Genomic DNA, 16,857 nt, shown 5'->3' with positions numbered 1-16,857 from the left:
GTCTTAGCGAAAGGCGTCTTGAGAGGAAAGCTGTAACTCTGTGAGATGATTTCACAGAATACAAGGAAGTTTCTCAGAAAGCTTCTTTCTCTTTGTTATCGGATGATATTTCCTTTGGCCCTGTAGTCTTCATAGGGATCCGAAATATGTGTTCTCAGATTCCACAGAAATAAGGCTAGCAAAGAGATCCACGAAATACAGATGGAACTCTGTGAGATGAATTGACAGAACACTAAGCAGTTTTTCATAAAGCTTCTTTCCAGATGTCATCGGAGGATATTTCCTTTTTCACCATAGCCCTCTATGGGCTTCCAAATATCACTTTGCCAATTCCACAAGAACTGTCTTAGCGAAAGGCTTCTTGAGGGGAAAGCTGTAACTCTGTGAGATGATTTCACAGAACTCAAAGAAGTTTCTCAGAAAGCTTCTTTCTCTTTGTTTTCGGAGGATATTTCCTTTGGCCCTATGGTCTTCAAAGGGATCCGAAATATGTGTTCTCAGATTCCACAGAAATAAGGCTAACAAAGAGATCCACGAAATACAGATGTAACTCTGGGAGATGAATTAACAGAACAGTAAGCAGTTTCTCAGAAAGCTTCTTTCCAGATTTCATCTTAGGATATTTCCTTTTTCACCATAGCCCTCTATGGGCTTCCAAATATCACTTTGCCAATTCCACAAGAAGTGTCTTAGCGAAAGGCTTCTTGAGGGGAAAGCTGTAACTCTGTGAGATGATTTCGCAGAACACAAAGAAGTTTCTCAGAAATCTTCTTTCTCTTTGTTTTCGGAGGATATTTCCTTTGGCCCTATACTCTTCAAAGGGATCCGATATATCTGTTCTCAGATTCCACAGAAATAAGGCTAGCAAAGAGATCCACGAAATACAGATGTAACTCTGGGAGATGAATTAACAGAACACTAAGCAGTTTCTCAGAAATCTTCTTTCGAGATTTCATATTAGGATATATCCTTTTTCACCATAGCCCTCTATGGGCTTCTAAATATCTCTTTGCCAATTCCACAAGAACTGTCTTATCGAAAGGCTTCTTGAGGGGAAAGCTGTAACTCTGTGAGATGATTTCGCAGAAGACAAAGAAGTTTCTCAGAAAGCTTCTTTCTCTTTGTTATCGGAGGATATTTCCTTTGGCCCTATAGTCTTCAAAGGGATCCGAAATATCTGTTCTCAGATTCCACAGAAATAAGGCTAGCAAAGAGATCCACGAAATACAGATGTAACTCTGGGAGATGAATTAACAGAACACTAAGCAGTTTCTCAGAAAGCTTCTTTCCAGATTTCATCTGAGGATATTTCCTTTTTCACCATAGCCCGCTATGGGCTTCCAAATATCACTTTGCCAATTCCACAAGAACTGTCTTAGCGTAAGGCTTCTTGAGGGGAAAGCTGTAACTCTGTGAGATGATTTCACAGAACACAAAGAAGTTTCTCAGAAAGCTTCTTTCTCTTTGTTTTCGGAGGATATTTCCTTTAGACCTATAGTCTTCAAAGGGATCCGAAATATCTGTTCTCAGATTCCACAGAAATAAGGCTAGCAAAGAGATCGACGAAATACAGATGTAACTCTATGAGATGAATTAACAGAACACTAAGCAGTTTCTCAGAAAGCTTCTTTCCAGATTTCATCTGAGGATATTTCCTTTTTCACCATAGCCCTTTATGGGCTTCCAAATATCACTTTGCCAATACCACAAGAACTGTCTTAGCGAAAGGCTTCTTGAGGGGAAAGCTTTAACTCTGTGAGATGATTTCACAGAATACAAAGAAGTTTCTCAGAAAGCTTCTTTGTCTTTGTTATCGGATGATATTTCCTTTGGCCCTATAGTCTTCGAAGGAATCCGGAATATCTGTTCTCAGATTCCACAGAAATAAGGCTAGCAAAGAGATCCACGAAATACAGATGTAACTCTGTGAGATGAATTAACAGAACACTAAGCAGTTTCTCAGAAAGCTTCTTTCCAGATTTCATCTGAGGATATTTCCTTTTTCACCATAGCCCTCTAAGGGCTTCCAAATATCACTTTGCCAATTCCACAAGAACTCTCTTAGCGAAAGGCTTCTTGAGGGGAAAGCTGTAACTCTGTGAGATGATTTCACAGAAGACAAAGAAGTTTCTCAGAAAGCTTCTTTCTCTTTGTTATCGGAGGATATTTCCTTTTTCCCTATAGTCATCATAGGGATCCGAAATATCTGTTCTCAGATTCCACAGAAATAAGGCTAGCAAAGAGATCCACGAAATACAGATGTAACTCTGTGAGATGAATTAAGAGAACAGTAAGCAGTTTCTCAGAAAGCTTCTTTCCAGATTTCATCGGAGGATATTTCCTTTTTCACCATAGCCCTCTATGGGCTTCCAAATATCACTTTGCCTATTCCACAAGAACTGTCTTAGCGAAAGGCTTCTTGAGGGGAAAGCTGTAACTGTGTGAGATGATTTCACAGAACAAAAAGAAGTTTCTCAGAAAGCTTCTTTCTCTTTGTTTTCAGAGGATATTTCCTTTGGCCCAACTGTCATCATAGGGATCCGAAATATCTGTTCTCAGATTCCACAGAAATAAGGCTAGCAAAGAGATCCACGAAATACAGATGTAACTCTGTGAGATGAATTAAGAGAACACGAAGCAGTTTCTCAGAAAGCATCTTTCCAGATTTCATCGGAGGATATTTCCTTTTTCACCATAGCCCTCTATGGGCTTCCAAATATCACTTTGCCAATTCCACAAGAACTGTCTTAGCGAAAGGCGTCTTGAGGGGAAAGCTGTAACTCTGTCAGATGATTTCACAGAATACAAGGAAGTTTCTCAGAAAGGTTCTTTCTCTTTGTTATCGGAAGATATTTCCTTTGGCCCTGTAGTCTTCAAAGGGATCCGAAATATCTGTTCTCAGATTCCACAGAAATAAGGCTAGCAAAGAGATCCACGAAATACAGATGTAACTCTGTGAGATGAATTGACAGAACACTAAGCAGTTTTTCAGAAAGCTTCTTTCCAGATTTCATCGAAGGATATTTCCTTTTTCAACATAGCCCTCTATCGGCTTCCAAATATCACTTTGTCAATTCCACAAGAACTGTCTTAGCGAAAGGCTTCTTGAGGGGAAAGCTGTAACTCTGTGAGATGATTTCACAGAATACAAAGAAGTTTCTCAGAAAGCTTCTTTCTCTTTGTTATCGGAGGATATTTCCTTTGGCCCTATATTCATCATAGGGATCCGAAATATCTGTTCTCAGATTCCACAGAAATAAGGCTAGCAAAGAGATCATCGAAATAGAGATGTAACTCTCTGAGATGAATTAACAGAACACTAGGCAGTTTCTCAGAAAGCTTCTTTCCAGATTTCATCTGAGGATATTTCCTTTTTCACCATAGCCCTCTAAGGGCTTCCAAATATCACTTGGCCAATTCCACAAGAACTGTCTTAGCGAAAGGCTTCTTGAGGGGAAAGCTGTAACTCTGTGAAATGATTTCACAGAATACAAAGAAGTTTCTCAGAAACCTTCTTTCTCTTTGTTATCGGAGGATATTTCCTTTGGCCCTCTGGTCATCATAGGGATCCCAAATATCTGTTCTCAGATTCCACAGAAATAAGGATAGCAAAGAGATCCACGAAATACAGATGTAACTCTGTGAGATGAATTAACAGAACACTAAGCAGTTTCTCAGAAAGCTTCTTTCCAGTTTTCATCTGAGGATATTTCCTTTTTCACCATAGCCCTCTATGGGCTTCCAAATATCACTTTGCCAATTCCACAACAACTGTCTTATCGAAAGGCTTCTTGAGGGGAAAGCTGTAACTCTGTGAGATGATTTCACAGAACACAAAGAAGTTTCTCAGAAAGCTTCTTTCTCTTTGTTTTCGGAGGATATTTCCTTTGGCCCAAATGTCATCATAGGGATCTGAAATATCTGTTCTCAGATTCCACAGAAATAAGGCTAGCAAAGAGATCCACGAAATACAGATGTAACTCTGTGAGATGAATTAACAGAACACTAAGCAGTTTCTCTGTAACCTTCTTTCCAGATATCATCGGAGGATATTTCCTTTTTCACCATAGCCCTCTATGGGCTTCCAAATATCACTTTGCCAATTCCGCAAGAACTTTCTTAGCGAAAGGCTTCTTTAGGGGAAAGCTGTAACACTGTGAGATGATTTCACAAAACACAAAGAAGTTTCTCAGAAAACTTCTTTCTCTTTGTTATTGGAGGATATTTCCTTTCGCCCTATAGTCTTCAAAGGGATCCGAAATATCTGTTCTCAGATTCCACAGAAATAAGGCTAGCAAAGAAATCCACGAAATACAGATATAACTCTGGGAGATGAATTAACAGAACACTAAGCAGTTTCTCAGAAAACTTCTTTCCAGATTTCATCTGAGGATATTTCCTTTTTCACCATAGCCCTCTAAGGGCTTCCACATATCACTTTGCCAATTCCACAAGAACTGTCTTAGCGAAAGGCTTCTTGAGGGGAAAGCTGTAACTCTGTGAGATGATTTCACAGAACACAAAGAAGTTTCTCAGAAAGCTTCTTTCTCTTTGTTTCGGAGAATATTTCCTTTAGACCTATAGTCTTCAAAGGGATCCGAAATATCTCTTCTCAGATTCCACAGAAATAAGGCTAGCAAAGAGATCCACGAAATACAGATGTAACTCTGTGAGATGAATTAACAGAACACTAAGCAGTTTCTCAGAAAGCTTCTTTCCAGATTTCATCTGAGGATATTTCCTTTTTCACCATAGCCCTCTATGGGCTTCCAAATATCACTTTGCCAATTCCACAAGAACTGTCTTACCGAAAGGCTTCTTGAGGGGAAAGCTGTAACTCTGTGAGATGATTTCACAGAACACAAAGAAGATTCTCAGAAAGCTTCTTTCACTTTGTTTTCGGAGGATATTTCCTTTGGCCCTATAGTCTTCAAAGGCATCCGAAATATCTGTTCTAAGATTCCACAGAAATAAGGCTAGCAAAGACATCCACGAAATACAGATGTAACTCTGTGAGATGAATTAACAGAACACTAAGCAGTTTCTCAGAAAGCTTCTTTCCCGATTTCATCGGAGGATATTTCCTTTTTCACCATAGCCCTCTAAGGGCTTCCAAATATCACTTTGCCAATTCCACAAGAACTGTCTTAGCAAAAGGCTTCTTGAGGGGAAAGCGGTAACTCTGTGAGATGATTTCACAGAACACAAAGAAGTTTCTCAGAAAGCTTCTTTCTCTTTGTTTTCGGAGGATATTTCCTTTGGCCCTATAGTCTTCAAAGGGATCCGAAATATCTGTTCTCAGATTCCACAGAAATAAGGCTAGCAAAGAGATCCAGGAAATACAGATGTAACTCTGTGAGATGTATTAACAGAACACTAAGCAGTTTCTCAGAAAGCTTCTTTCCAGATTTCATCTGAGGATATTTCCTTTTTCACCATAGCCCTCTAAGGGATTCCAAATATCACTTTGCCAATTCCACAAGAACTGTCTTAGCGAAAGGCTTCTTGAGGGGAAAGCTGTAACTCTGTGAGATGGTATCGCAGAAGAGAAAGAAGTTTCTCAGAAAGCTTCTTTCTCTTTGTTTTCGGAGGATATTTCCTTTGGGCCAATTGTCATCATAGGTTTCCGAAATATTTGTTCTCAGATTCCACAGAAATAAGGCTAGCAAAGAGATCCACGAAATACAGATGTAACTCTGGGAGATGAATTAACAGAACACTAAGCAGTTTCTCAGAAAGCTTCTTTCCAGATTTCATCTGAGGATATTTCCTTTTTCACCATAGCCCTCTATGGGCTTCCAAATATCACTTTGCCAATTCCACAAGAACTGTCTTAGCGAAAGGCTTCTTGAGGGGAAAGCTGTAACTCTGTGAGATGATTTCCCAAAACACAAAGAAGTTTCTCAGAAAGCTTCTTTCTCTTTGCATTCGGAGGATATTTCCTTTGGCCCTGTAGTCTTCGAAGGGATCCGGAATATCTGTTCTCAGATTCCACAGAAATAAGGCTAGCAAAGAGATCCACGAAATTCAGATGTAACTCTGTGAGATGAATTAACAGAACACTAAGCAGTTTCTCAGAAAGCTTCTTTCCAGATTTCATCTGAGGATATTTCCTTTTTCACCATAGCCCTCTATGGGCTTCCAAATATCACTTTGCCAATTCCACAAGAACTGTCTTAGCGAAAGGCTTCTTGAGGGGAAAGCTGTAACTCTGTGAGATGATTTCACAGAAGACAAAGAAGTTTCTCAGAAAGCTTCTTTCTCTTTGTTATCGGATGATATTTCCTTTGGCCCTACAGTCTTCAAAGGGATCCGAAATATCTGTTCTCAGATTCCACAGAAATAAGGCTAGCAAAGAGATCCACGAAACACAGAGTAACGCTGTGAGATGAATTAACGGAACACTAATCAGTTTCTCAGAAACCTTCTTTCCAGATTTCATCGGAGGATATTTCCTTTTTCACCATAGCCCTCAATGGGCTTCCAAATATCACTTTGCCAATTCCACAAGAACTGTCTTAGCAAAAGGCTTCTTGAGGGGAAAGCTGTAACTCTGTGAGATGATTTCACAGAACACAAAGAATATTCTCAGAAAGCTTCTTTCTCTTTGTTTTCGGAGGATATTTCCTTTGGCCCTATAGTCTTCAAAGGGATCCGAAATATCTGTTCTCAGATTCCACAGAAATAAGGCTAGCAAAGACATCCACGAAATACAGATGTAACTCTGTGAGATGAATTAACAGAACACTAAGCAGTTTCTCAGAAAGCTTCTTTCCCGATTTCATCGGAGGATATTTCCTTTTTCACCATAGCCCTCTATGGGCTTCCAAATATCACTTTGCCAATTCCGCAAGAACTGTCTTAGCGAAAGGCTTCTTTAGGAGAAAGCTGTAACACTGTGAGATGATTTCACAAAACACAAAGAAGTTTCTCAGAAAGTTTCTTTCTCTTTGTTATCGGAGGATATTTCCTTTGGGCCTATAGTCTTCAAAGGGATCCGAAATGTCTGTTCTCAGATTCCAGAGAAATAAGGCTAGCAAAGAGATCCACGAAATACAGATGTAACTCTGGGAGATGAATTAACAGAACACTAAGCAGTTTCTCAGAAAGCTTCTTTCCAGATTTCATCTGAGGATATTTCCTTTTTCACCATAGCCCTCTAAGGGCTTCCAAATATCACTTTGCCAATTCCACAAGAACTGTCCTAGCGAAAGGCTTCTTGAGGGGAAAGCTGTAACTCTGTGAGATGATTTCACAGAACACAAAGAAGTTTCTCAGAAAGCTTCTTTCTCTTTGATATCGGAGGATATTTCCTTTGGCCCTATAATCATCATAGGGATCCGAAATATCTGTTCTCAGATTCCACAGAAAGGAGGCTAGCAAAGAGATCCACGAAATACAGATGTAACTCTGTGAGATGAATTAACAGAACACTAAGCAGTTTCTCAGAAAGTTTCTTTCCAGATTTCTTCTGCGGATATTTCCTTTTTCACAATAGCCCTCTATGGGCTTCCAAATATCACTTTGCCAATTCCACAAGAACTGTCTTAGCGAAAGGCTTCTTGAGGGGAAAGCTGTAACTCTGTGAGATGATTTCACAGAACACAAAGAAGTTTCTCAGAAAGCTTCTTTCTCTTTGTTTTCGGAGGATATTTCCTTTGGCCCTATAGTCTTCAAAGGGATCCGAAATGTCTGTTCTCAGATTCCACAGAAATAAGGCTAGCAAAGAGATCCACGAAATAAAGATGTAACTCTGGGAGATGAATTAACAGAACACTAAGCAGTTTCTGAGAAAGCTTCTTTCCATATTTCATCTGAGGATATTTCCTTTTTCACCATAGACCTGTATGGGCTTCCAAATATCACTTTGCCAATTCCACAACAACTGTCTTACCGAAAGGCTTCTTGAGGGGAAAGCTGTAACTCTGTGAGATGATTTTACAGAACACAAAGAAGTTTCTCAGAAAGCTTCTTTCTCTTTGTTTTCGGAGGATATTTCCTTTGGCCCTATAGTCTTCAAAGCAACCGAAATATCTGTTCTCAGATTCCACAGAAATAAGGCTAGCAAAGAGAACCACGAAATACAGATGTAACTCAGGGAGATGAATTAACAGAACGCTAAGCAGTTTCTCAGAAAGCTTCTTTCCAGATTTCATCTGAGGATATTTCCTTTTTCACCATAGCCCTCTATGGGCTTCCAAATATCACTTTGCCAATTCCACAAGAACTGTCTTAGCGAAAGGCTTCTTGAGGTGAAAGCTGTAACTCTGTGAGATGATTTCACAGAATACAAAGAAGTTTCTCAGAAAGCTTCTTTCTCTTTGTTATCGGATGATATTTCCTTTGGCCCTATAGTCTTCAAAGGCATCCGAAATATCTGTTCTCAGATGCCACAGAAATAAGGCTAGCAAAGAGATCCACGAAATACAGATGTAACTCTGGGAGATGAATTAAGAGAACACTAAGCAGTTTCTCAGAAAGCTTCTTTCCAGATTTCATCTGAGGATATTTCCTTTTTCACCATAGCCCTCTATGGGCTTCCAAATATCACTTTGCCAATTCCACAAGAACTGTCTTAGCGAAAGGCTTCTTGAGGGGAAAGCTGTAACTCTGTGAGATGATATCACAGAAGACCAAGAAGTTTCTCAGAAAGCTTCTTTCTCTTTGTTTTCGGACGATATTTCCTTTGGGCCAATTGTCATCATAGGGATCCGAAATATCTGTTCTCAGATTCCACAGAAATAAGGCTAGCAAAGAGATCCACGAAATACAGATGTAACACTGTGAGATGAATTAACAGAACACTAAGCAGTTTCTCAGAAAGCTTCTTTCCAGATTTCATCTGAGGATATTTCCTTTTTCACCATAGCCCTCTAAGGGCTTCCAAATATCACTTTGTCAATTCCACAAGAACTGTCCTAGCGAAAGGGTTCTTGAGGGGAAAGCTGTAACTCTGTGAGATGATTTCACAGAACACAAAGAAGTTTCTCAGAAAGCTTCTTTCTCTTTGTTTTCGGAGGATATTTCCTTTGGCCCTATAGTCTTCAAAGGGATCCGAAATGTCTGTTCTCCGATTCCACAGAAATAAGGCTAGCAAAGAGATCCATGAAATACAGATGTAACTCTGGGAGATAAATTAACAGAACACTAAGCAGTTTCTCAGAAAGCTTCTTTCGAGATTTCGTCTTAGGATATTTTCTTTTTCACCATAGCCCTCTACGGGCTTCCAAATATCACTTTGCGAATTCCACAAGAACTGTCTTAGCGAAAGGCTTCTTGAGGGGAAAGCTGTAACTCTGTGGGATGATTTCGCAGAAGACAAATGAGTTTCTCAGAAAGCTTTTTTCTCTTTGTTTTCGGAGGGTATTTCCTTTGGCCCAAATGTCATCATAGGGATCCGAAATATCTGTTCTCAGATTTCACAGAAATAAGGCTAGCAAAGAGATCCACGAAATACAGATGTAACTCTGTGAGATGAATTAACAGAACACTAAGCAGTTTCTCTGTAAGCTTCTTTCCAGATTTCATCTGAGGATATTTCCTTTTTCACCATAGCCCTCTATGGGCTTCCAAATATCACTTTGCCAATTCCGCAAGAACTTTCTTAGCGAAAGGCTTCTTTAGGGGAAAGCTGTAACACTGTGAGATGATTTCACAGAACACAAAGAAGTTTCTCAGAAAGCTTCTTTCTCTTTGTTATCGGAGGATATTTCCTTTGGCCCTATAGTCTTCAAAGGGATCCGAAATATCTGCTCTCAGATTCCACAGAAAGGAGGCTAGCAAAGAGATCCACGAAATACAGATGTAACTCTGTGAGATGAATTAAGAGAACACTAAGCAGTTTCTCAGAAAACTTCTTTCCAGATTTCATCTGCGGATATTTCCTTTTTCACCATAGCCCTCTATGGGCTTCCAAATATCACTTTGCCAATTCCAGAAGAACTGTCTTAGCGAAAGTCTTCTTGAGGGGAAAGGTGTAACTCTGTGAGATGATTTCACAGAACATGAAGAAGTTTCTCAGAAAGCTTCTTTCTCTTTGTTTTCGGAGGATATTTCCTTTGGCCCTATAGTCTTCAAAGGGATCCGAAATATCTATTCTCCGATTCCACAGAAATAAGGCTAGCAAAGAGATCCAAAAAATACAGATGTAACTCTGGGAGATTAATTAACAGGACACTAAGCAGTTTCTCAGAAAGCTTCTCTCGAGATTTCATCTTAGGATATTTCCTTTTTCAACATAGCCCTCTATGGGCTTCCAAATATCACTTTGCCAATTCCACAAGAACTGTCTTAGCGAAAGGCTTCTAGAGGGGAAAGCTGTAACTCTGGGAGATGATTTCGCAGAAGACAAAGAAGTTTCTCAGAAAGCTTCTTTCTCTTTGTTTTCGGAGGATATTTCCTTTGGCCCCAATGTCATCATAGGGATCCGAAATATCTGTTCTCAGATTCCACAGAAATAAGGCTAGCAAAGAGATCCACGAAATACAGATGTAACTCTGTGAGATGAATTAACAGAACACTAAGCAGTTTCTCTGTAAGCTTCTTTCCAGATTTCATCGGAGGATATTTCCTTTTTCACCATAGACCTGTATGGGCTTCCAAATATCACTTTGCCAATTCCGCAAGAACTGTCTTAGCGAAAGGCTTCTTTAGGGGAAAGCTGTAACACTGTGAGATGATTTCACAGAACACATAGAAGGTTCTCAGAAAGCTTCTTTCTCTTTGTTATCGGAGGATATTTCCTTTGGCCCAATAGTCTTCAAAGGGATCCGAAATATCTGTTCTCAGATTCCACAGAAAAAAGGCTAGCAAAGAGATCCACGAAATACAGATGTAACTCTGGGAGATGAATTAACAGAACATTAAGCAGTTTCTCAGAAAGCTTCTTTCCAGATTTCATCGGAGGATATTTCCTTTTTCACCGTAGCCCTCTATGGGCTTCCAAATATCACTTTGCCAATACCACAAGAACTGTCTTAGCGTAAGGCTTCTTTAGGGGAAAGCTGTAACACTGTGAGATGATTTCGCAAAACACAAAGAAGTTTCTCAGAAAGCTTCTTTCTCTTTGTTTTCGGAGGATATTTCCTTTGGCCCTATAGTCTTCAAAGGGATCCGAAATATCGGTTCTCAGATTCCACAGAAATAAGTCTAGCAAAGAGATCCACGAAATACAGATGTAACTCTGGGAGATGAATTAACAGAACACTAAGCAGTTTCTCAGAAAGCTTCTTTCCAGATTTCATCGTAGAATATTTCCTTCTTCACCATAGCCCTCTATGGGCTTCCAAATATCACTTTGCCAATTCCACAAGAACTGTCTTAGCGAAAGGCTTCTTTAGGGGAAAGCTGTAACTCTGTGAGATGATTTCACAAAACACAAAGAAGTTTCTCAAAAGCTTCTTTCTCTTTGCTATCGGAGGATATTTCCTTTGGCCCTATAGTCTTCGAAGGGATCCGGAATATCTGTTCTCAGATTCCACAGAAATAAGGCTAGCAAAGAGATCCACGAAATACACATGTAACTCTGTGAGATGAATTAACAGAACACTAAGCAGTTTCTCAGAAAGCTTCTTTCCAGATTTCATCGGAGGATATTTCCTTTTTCACCATAGCCCTCTATGGGCTTCCAAATATCACTTTGCCAATTCCACAAGAACTGTCTTAGCGAAAGGCTTCTTGAGGGGAAAGCTGTAACTCTGTGAGATGATTTCACAGAACACAAAGAAGTTTCTCAGAAAGCTTCTTTCTCTTTGTTTTCGGAGGATATTTCCTTTGGCCCTATAGTCTTCAAAGGGATCCGAAATGTCTGTTCTCAGATTCCACAGAAATAAGGCTAGCAAAGAGATCCACGAAATAAAGATGTAACTCTGGGAGATGAATTAACAGAACACTAAGAAGTTTCTGAGAAAGCTTCTTTCCATATTTCATCTGAGGATATTTCCTTTTTCACCATAGACCTGTATGGGCTTCCAAATATCACTTTGCCAATTCCACAACAACTGTCTTACCGAAAGGCTTCTTGAGGGGAAAGCTGTAACTCTGTGAGATGATTTAACAGAACACAAAGAAGTTTCTCAGAAAGCTTCTTTCTCTTTGTTTTCGGAGGATATTTCCTTTGGCCCTATAGTCTTCAAAGCAACCGAAATATCTGTTCTCAGATTCCACAGAAATAAGGCTAGCAAAGAGAACCACGAAATACAGATGTAACTCAGGGAGATGAATTAACAGAACGCTAAGCAGTTTCTCAGAAAGCTTCTTTCCAGATTTCATCTGAGGATATTTCCTTTTTCACCATAGCCCTCTATGGGCTTCCAAATATCACTTTGCCAATTCCACAAGAACTGTCTTAGCGAAAGGCTTCTTGAGGTGAAAGCTGTAACTCTGTGAGATGATTTCACAGAATACAAAGAAGTTTCTCAGAAAGCTTCTTTCTCTTTGTTATCGGATGATATTTCCTTTGGCCCTATAGTCTTCAAAGGCATCCGAAATATCTGTTCTCAGATGCCACAGAAATAAGGCTAGCAAAGAGATCCACGAAATACAGATGTAACTCTGGGAGATGAATTAACAGAACACTAAGCAGTTTCTCAGAAAGCTTCTTTCCAGATTTCATCTGAGGATATTTCCTTTTTCACCATAGCCCTCTATGGGCTTCCAAATATCACTTTGCCAATTCCACAAGAACTGTCTTAGCGAAAGGCTTCTTGAGGGGAAAGCTGTAACTCTGTGAGATGATATCACAGAAGACCAAGAAGTTTCTCAGAAAGCTTCTTTCTCTTTGTTTTCGGACGATATTTCCTTTGGGCCAATTGTCCTCATAGGGATCCGAAATATCTGGTCTCAGATTCCACAGAAATAAGGCTAGCAAAGAGATCCACGAAATACAGATGTAACTCTGTGAGATGAATTAACAGAACACTAAGCAGTTTCTCAGAAAGCTTCTTTCCAGATTTCATCGGAGGATATTTCCTTTTTCACCGTAGCCCTCTATGGGCTTCCAAATATCACTTTGCCAATTCCACAAGAACTGTCTTAGCGAAAGGCTTCTTGAGGGGAAAGCTGTAACTCTGTGAGATGATTTCACAGAACACAAAGAAGTTTCTCAGAAAGCTTCTTTCTCTTTGCTATCGGAGGATATTTCCTTTGGCCCTATATTCTTCGAAGGGATCTGGAATATTTGTTCTCAGATTCCACAGAAATAAGGCTAGCAAAGAGATCCACGAAATACAGATGTAACACTGTGAGATGAATTAACAGAACACTAAGCAGTTTCTCAGAAAGCTTCTTTCCAGATTTCATCTGAGGATATTTCCTTTTTCACCATAGCCCTCTAAGGGCTTCCAAATATCACTTTGTCAATTCCACAAGAACTGTCCTAGCGAAAGGCTTCTTGAGGGGAAAGCTGTAACTCTGTGAGATGATTTCACAGAACACAAAGAAGTTTCTCAGAAAGCTTCTTTCTCTTTGTTATCGGAGGATATTTCCTTTGGCCCTATAGTCATCATAGGGATTCGAAATATCTGTTCTCAGATTCCACAGAAATAAGGCGAGCAAAGGGATCCACGAAACACAGATGTAACTCTGTGAGATGAATTAACAGAACAGTAAGCAGTTTCTCAGAAAGCTTCTTTCCAGATTTCATCGGAGGATATTTCCTTTTTCACCATAGCCCTCTAGGGGCTTCCAAATATCACTTTGCCAATTCCACAAGAACTGTCTTAGCGAAAGGCTTCTTGAGGGGAAAGCTGTAACTCTGTGAGATGATATCGCAGAAGACAAAGAAGTTTCTCAGAAAGCTTCTTTCTCTTTGTTAACGGAGGATATTTCCTTTGCCCCTATAGTCTCCAAAGGGATCCGAAATATCTGTTCTCAGATTCCACAGAAATAAGGCTAGCAAAGAGATCCATGTAATAGAGATGTAACTCTGTGAGATGAATTAACAGAACACTAAGCAGTTTCTCAGAAAGCTTCTTTTCAGATTTCATCTTAGGATATTTCCTTTTTCACCATAGCCCTCTATGGGCTTCCAAATATCACTTTGCCAATTCCACAAGAACTGTCTTAGCGAAAGGCTTCTTGAGGGGAAAGCTGTAACTCTGTGAAATGATTTCACAGAACACAAAGAAGTTTCTCAGAAAGCTTCTTTCTCTTTGTTTTCGGAGGATATTTCCTTTGGCCCTATAGTCTTCAAAGGGATCCGAAATATCTGTTCTCCGATTCCACAGAAATAAGGCTAGCAAAGAGATCCATGAAATACAGATGTAAGTCTGGGAGATGAATTAACAGAACACTAAGCAGTTTCTCAGAAAGCTTCTTTCGAGATTTCATCTTAGGAGATTTCCTTTTTCACCATAGCCCTCTATGGGCTTCCAAATATCACTTTGCCAATTCCACAAGAACTGTCTTAGCGAAAGGCTTCTTGAGGGGAAAGCTGTAACTCTGTGAGATGATTTCGCAGAAGACAAAGAAGTTTCTCAGAAAGCTTCTTTCTCTTTGTTTTCGGAGGATATTTCCTTTGGCCCAAATGTCATCATAGGGATCCGAAATATCTGTTCTCATATTCCACAGAATTAAGGCTAGCAAAGAGATCCACGAAATACAGATGTAACTCTGGGAGATGAATTAACAGAACACTAAGCAGTTTCTCAGAAAGCTTCTTTCCAGATTTCATCTGAGCATATTTCCTTTTTCACCATAGCCCTCTATGGGCTTCGAAATATCACTTTGCCAATTCCACAAGAACTGTCTTAGCGAAAGGCTTCTTGAGGGGAAAGCTGTAACTCTGTGAGATGATTTCACAGAACACAAAGAAGTTTCTCAGAAAGCTTCTTTCTCTTTCTTTTCGGAGGATATTTCCTTTAGACCTATAGTCTTCAAAGGGATCCGAAATATCTGTTCTCAGATTCCACAGAAATAAGGCTAGCAAAGAGATTGACGAAATACAGATGTAACTCTGTGAGATGAATTAACAGAACACTAAGCAGTTTCTCAGAAAGCTTCTTTCCAGATTTCATCTGAGGATATTTCCTTTTTCACCATAGCCCTCTATGGGCTTCCAAATATCACTTTGCCAATTCCACAAGAACTGTCTTAGCAAAAGGCTTCTTGAGGGGAAAGCTGTAACTCTGTGAGATGATTTCACAGAACACAAAGAAGTTTCTCAGAAAGCTTCTTTCTCTTTGTTTTCGGAGGATATTTCCTTTGGCCCTATAGTCTTCAAAGGGATCCGAAATATCTGTTCTCAGATTCCACAGAAATAAGGCTAGCAAAGAGATCCACGTAATACAGATGTAACTCTGGGAGATGAATTAACAGAACACTAAGCAGTTTCTCAGAAAGCTTCTTTCCAGATTTCATCTGAAGATATTTCCTTTTTCACCATAGCCCTCTATGGGCTTCCAAATATCACTTTGCCAATTCCACAAGAACTGTCTTAGCGAAAGGCTTCTTGAGGGGAAAGCTGTAACTCTGTGAGATGATTTCACAGAACACAAAGAAGTTTCTCAGAAAGCTTCTTTCTCTTTGTTTTCGGAGGATATTTCCTTTAGACCTATAGTCTTCAAAGGGATCCGAAATATCTGTTCTCAGATTCCACAGAAATAAGGCTAGCAAAGAGATTGACGAAATACAGATGTAACTCTGTGAGATGAATTAACAGAACACTAAGCAGTTTCTCAGAAAGCTTCTTTCCAGATTTCATCTGAGGATATTTCCTTTTTCACCATTGCCCTCTATGGGCTTCCAAATATCACTTTGCCAATTCCACAAGAACTGTCTTAGCGAAAGGCTTCCTGAGGGGAAAGCTGTAACTCTATGAGATGATTTCACAGAATAGAAAGAAGTTTCTCAGAAAGCTTCTTTCTCTTTGTTATCGGATGATATTTCCTTTGGCCCTACAGTCTTCAAAGGGATCCGAAATATTGTTCTCAGATTCCACAGAAATAAGGCTAGCAAAGAGATTCACGAAATACAGATGTAACTCTGTGAGATGAATTAACGGAACACTAAGCAGTTTCTCAGAAAGCTTCTTTCCAGATTTCATCTGAGGATATTTCCTTTTTCCCCGTAGCCCTCTATGGGCTTCCAAATATCACTTTGCCAATTCCACAAGAACTGTCTTAGCAAAAGGCTTCTTGAGGGGAAAGCTGTAACTCTGTGAGATGATTTCACAGAACACAAAGAAGTTTCTCAGAAAGCTTCTTTCTCTTTGTTTTCGGAGGATATTTCCTTTGGCCCTATAGTCTTCAAAGGGATCCGAAATATCTGTTCTCAGATTCCACAGAAATAAGGCTAGCAAAGAGATCCACGTAATACAGATGTAACTCTGGGAGATGAATTAACAGAACACTAAGCAGTTTCTCAGAAACCTTCTTTCCAGATTTCATCTGAAGATATTTCCTTTTTCACCATAGCCCTCTATGGGCTTCCAAATATCACTTTGCCAATTCCACAAGAACTGTCTTAGCGAAAGGCTTCTTGAGGGGAAAGCTGTAACTCTGTGAGATGATTTCACAGAACACAAAGAAGTTTCTCAGAAAGCTTCTTTCTCTTTGTTTTCGGAGGATATTTCCTTTGTCCCAATTGTCATCATAGGGATCCGAAATATCTGTTCTCAGATTCCACAGAAATAAGGCTAGCAAAGAGATCCACGAAATACAAATGTAACACTGTGAGATGAATTAACATAACACTAAGCAGTTTCTCAGAAAGCTGCTTTCCAGATTTCATCTGAGGATATTTCCTTTTTCACCATAGCACTCTATGGGCTTCCAAATATCACTTTGCCAATTCCACAAGAACTTTCTTAGCGAAAGGTTTCTTGAGGGGAAAGCTGTAACTCTGTGAGATGATTTCACA

Source organism: Macaca fascicularis, chromosome 4 (assembly GCF_037993035.2).
Source record: "Macaca fascicularis isolate 582-1 chromosome 4, T2T-MFA8v1.1".
In the NCBI taxonomy this organism is placed as follows: Eukaryota; Metazoa; Chordata; class Mammalia; order Primates; family Cercopithecidae; genus Macaca; species Macaca fascicularis.
Note: the sequence above shows the minus strand (reverse complement) of the source record.